The sequence below is a fragment of the Idiotropiscis lumnitzeri genome, unplaced genomic scaffold (assembly GCF_059441095.1).
Source record: "Idiotropiscis lumnitzeri isolate Australia: NSW breed Sydney's pygmy pipehorse unplaced genomic scaffold, RoL_Ilum_1.0 HiC_scaffold_156, whole genome shotgun sequence".
Taxonomy (NCBI): Eukaryota; Metazoa; Chordata; class Actinopteri; order Syngnathiformes; family Syngnathidae; genus Idiotropiscis; species Idiotropiscis lumnitzeri.
In genome coordinates this window covers 179569-184556 of record NW_028283694.1, presented here as the reverse complement: position 1 = coordinate 184556, position 4988 = coordinate 179569, and positions in this window count along the sequence as shown.

Here is a 4988-nt window from a genome sequence, read left to right as displayed (position 1 = left end):
TTTACAGCACTAAAAAAACAAACTTTTATAACAGCTAAACTAAACGTTTCCAATGTAAATTTCCACCTTTATATAGTGTAAAAAGACATCCTGAAGCCTGGGCAGTCATTAATTTGATTGTCCAATATTTCCCTTATGAGATAATGCCTCTCATAGCAAATGTGTACAGCGCGAGCTGAAAATGCATTTACAGCACTAAAAACCCAAACTTTTATAACAGCTAAACCAAACGTTTCCAATGTAAATTTCCACCTTTATATAGTGTAGAAAGGCATCCTGAAGCCTGGAAAGTCATTAATTTGATTGTCCAGTATTTCCTTCATGAGATATTGCAACACTTAGAAAAGGTGTACAGCGCCAGCAGACAATGAATTTTCAGCACTAAAAAAACGAAACTTCATTAACAGCTAAACCAAACGTTTCCAATGTAAATTTCCACATTTATAGAGTGTAAAAATGCATCCTGAAGCCTGGGAAGTCATTAATTTGATTGTCCAGTATTTCCCTTATGAGATAATGCCTCACATAGCAAATGTGTACAGTGCAAGCTGAAAATGCATTTTCAGCACTAAAAAACCAAACTTTTATAACAGCTAAACCAAACGTTTCCAATGTAAATTTCCACCTTTATATAGTGTAAAAAGACATCCTGAAGCCTGGGCAGTCATTAATTTGATTGTCCAATATTTCCCTTATGAGATAATGCCTCTCATAGCAAATGTGTACAGCGCGAGCTGAAAATGCATTTACAGCACTAAAAAACCTAACTTTTATAACAGCTAAACCAAACGTTTCCAATGTAAATTTCCACCTTTATATAGTGTAAAAAGACATCCTGAAGCCTGGGCAGTCATTAATTTGATTGTCCAGTATTTCCCTTATGAGATAATGCCTCACATAGCAAATGTGTACAGCGCGAGCTGAAAATGCATTTACAGCACTAAAAAAACAAACTTTTATAACAGCTAAACCAAACGTTTCCAATGTAAATTTCCACCTTTATATAGTGTAGAAAGGCATCCTGAAGCCTGGAAAGTGATTAATTTGATTGTCCAGTATTTCCTACATGAGATATTGCAAAACTTAGAAAAAGTGTACAGCGCCAGCAGACAATGAATTTTCAGCACTAAAAAAACGAAACTTCATTAACAGCTAAACCAAACGTTTCCAATGTAAATTTCCACATTTATAGAGTGTAAAAAGGCATCCTGAAGCCTGGGAAGTCATTAATTTGATTGTCCAGTATTTCCCTTATGAGATAATGCCTCACATAGCAAATGTGTACAGCGCGAGCTGAAAATGCATTTACAGCACTAAAAAACCAAACTTTTATAACAGCTAAACCAAACGTTTCCAATGTAAATTTCCACCTTTATATAGTGTAGAAAGGCATCCTGAAGCCTGGAAAGTGATTAATTTGATTGTCCAGTATTTCCTTCATGAGATATTGCAACACTTAGAAAAAGTGTACAGCGCCAGCAGACAATGAATTTTCAGCACTAAAAAACCGAAACTTCATTAACAGCTAAACTAAACGTTTCCAATGTAAATTTCCACCTTTATATAGTGTAAAAAGACATCCTGAAGCCTGGGCAGTCATTAATTTGATTGTCCAATATTTCCCTTATGAGATAATGCCTCTCATAGCAAATGTGTACAGCGCGAGCTGAAAATGCATTTACAGCACTAAAAAACCAAACTTTTATAACAGCTAAACCAAACGTTTCCAATGTAAATTTCCACCTTTATATAGTGTAGAAAGGCATCCTGAAGCCTGGAAAGTCATTAATTTGATTGTCCAGTATTTCCTTCATGAGATATTGCAACACTTAGAAAAAGTGTACAGCGCCAGCAGACAATGAATTTCCAGCACTAAAAAAACGAAACTTCATTAACAGCTAAACTAAACGTTTCCAATGTAAATTTCCACCTTTATATAGTGTAAAAAGACATCCTGAAGCCTGGGCAGTCATTAATTTGATTGTCCAATATTTCCCTTATGAGATAATGCCTCTCATAGCAAATGTGTACAGCGCGAGCTGAAAATGCATTTACACACTAAAAAACCAAACTTTTATAACAGCTAAACTAAACGTTTCCAATGTAAATTTCCACCTTTATATAGTGTAGAAAGGCATCCTGAAGCCTGGAAAGTCATTAATTTGATTGTCCAGTATTTCCTTCATGAGATATTGCAACACTTAGAAAAAGTGTACAGCGCCAGCAGACAATGAATTTTCAGCACTAAAAAAACGAAACTTCATTAACAGCTAAACCAAACGTTTCCAATGTAAATTTCCACATTTATAGAGTGTAAAAAGGCATCCTGAAGCCTGGGAAGTCATTAATTTGATTGTCCAGTATTTCCCTTATGAGATAATGCCTCACATAGCAAATGTGTACAGTGCGAGCTGAAAATGCATTTTCAGCACTAAAAAACCAAACTTTTATAACAGCTAAACCAAACGTTTCCAATGTAAATTTCCACCTTTATATAGTGTAAAAAGACATCCTGAAGCCTGGGCAGTCATTAATTTGATTGTCCAGTATTTCCCTTATGAGATAATGCCTCACATAGCAAATGTGTACAGCGCGAGCTGAAAATGCATTTACAGCACTAAAAAAACAAACTTTTATAACAGCTAAACTAAACGTTTCCAATGTAAATTTCCACCTTTATATAGTGTAAAATTACATCCTGAAGCCTGGGCAGTCATTAATTTGATTGTCCAATATTTCCCTTATGAGATAATGCCTCTCATAGCAAATGTGTACAGCGCGAGCTGAAAATGCATTTACAGCACTAAAAACCCAAACTTTTATAACAGCTAAACCAAACGTTTCCAATGTAAATTTCCACCTTTATATAGTGTAGAAAGGCATCCTGAAGCCTGGAAAGTCATTAATTTGATTGTCCAGTATTTCCTTCATGAGATATTGCAACACTTAGAAAAGGTGTACAGCGCCAGCAGACAATGAATTTTCAGCACTAAAAAATCGAAACTTCATTAACAGCTAAACCAAACGTTTCCAATGTAAATTTCCACCTTTATATAGTGTAGAAAGGCATCCTGAAGCCTGGAAAGTCATTAATTTGATTGTCCAGTATTTCCTTCATGAGATATTGCAACACTTAGAAAAGGTGTACAGCGCCAGCAGACAATGAATTTTCAGCACTAAAAAAACGAAACTTCATTAACAGCTAAACCAAACGTTTCCAATGTAAATTTCCACATTTATAGAGTGTAAAAAGGCATCCTGAAGCCTGGGAAGTCATTAATTTGATTGTCCAGTATTTCCCTTATGAGATAATGCCTCACATAGCAAATGTGTACAGTTCGAGCTGAAAATGCATTTACAGCACTAAAAAACCAAACTTTTATAACAGCTAAACCAAACGTTTCCAATGTAAATTTCCACCTTTATATAGTGTAGAAAGGCATCCTGAAGCCTGGAAAGTCATTGATTTGATTGTCCAGTATTTCCTTCATGAGATATTGCAACACTTAGAAAAAGTGTACAGCGCCAGCAGACAATGAATTTTCAGCACTAAAAAAACGAAACTTCATTAACAGCTAAACTAAACGTTTCCAATGTAAATTTCCACCTTTATATAGAGTAAAAAGACATCCTGAAGCCTGGGCAGCCATTTATTTGATTGTCCAATATTTCCCTTATGAGATAATGCCTCTCATAGCAAATGTGTACAGCGCGAGCTGAAAATGCATTTACAGCACTAAAAAACCAAACTTTTATAACAGCTAAACCAAACGTTTCCAATGTAAATTTCCACCTTTATATAGTGTAAAAAGACATCCTGAAGCCTGGGCAGTCATTAATTTGATTGTCCAATATTTCCCTTATGAGATAATGCCTCTCATAGCAAATGTGTACAGCGCGAGCTGAAAATGCATTTACAGCACTAAAAAAACCAAACTTTTATAACAGCTAAACCAAACGTTTCCAATGTAAATTTCCACCTTTATATAGTGTAGAAAGGCACCCTGAAGCCTGGAAAGTCATTAATTTGATTGTCCAGTATTTCCTTCATGAGATATTGCAACACTTAGAAAAAGTGTACAGCGCCAGCAGACAATGAATTTTCAGCACTAAAAAAACTAAACTTCATTAACAGCTAAACCAAACGTTTCCAATGTAAATTTCCACATTTATAGAGTGTAAAAAGGCATCCTGAAGCCTGGGAAGTCATTAATTTGATTGTCCAGTATTTCCCTTATGAGATAATGCCTCACATAGCAAATGTGTACAGTGCGAGCTGAAAATGCATTTTCAGCACTAAAAAACCAAACTTTTATAACAGCTAAACCAAACGTTTCCAATGTAAATTTCCACCTTTATATAGTGTAAAAAGACATCCTGAAGCCTGGGCAGTCATTAATTCGATTGTCCAATATTTCCTTTATGAGATAATGCCTCTCATAGGCAAATGTATACAGCGCGAGCTGAAAATGCATTTACAGCACTAAAAAACCAAACTTTTATAACAGCTAAACCAAACTTTCCAATGTAAATTTCCACCTTTATATAGTGTAAAAAGGCATCCTGAAGCCTGGGAAGTCATTAATTTGATTGTCCAGTATTTCCCTTATGAGATAATGCCTCACATAGCAAATGTGTACAGTGCGAGCTGAAAATGCATTTTCAGCACTAAAAAACCAAACTTTTATAACAGCTAAACCAAACGTTTCCAATGTAAATTTCCACCTTTATATAGTGTAAAAAGACATCCTGAAGCCTGGGCAGTCATTAATTCGATTGTCCAATATTTCCTTTATGAGATAATGCCTCTCATAGCAAATGTGTACAGCGCGAGCTGAAAATGCATTTTCAGCACTAAAAAACCAAACTTTTATAACACCTAAACCAAACGTTTCCAATGTAAATTTCCTCCTTTATATAGTGTAAAAAGACATCCTGAAGCCTGGGCAGTCATTAATTTGATTGTCCAATATTTCCCTTATGAGATA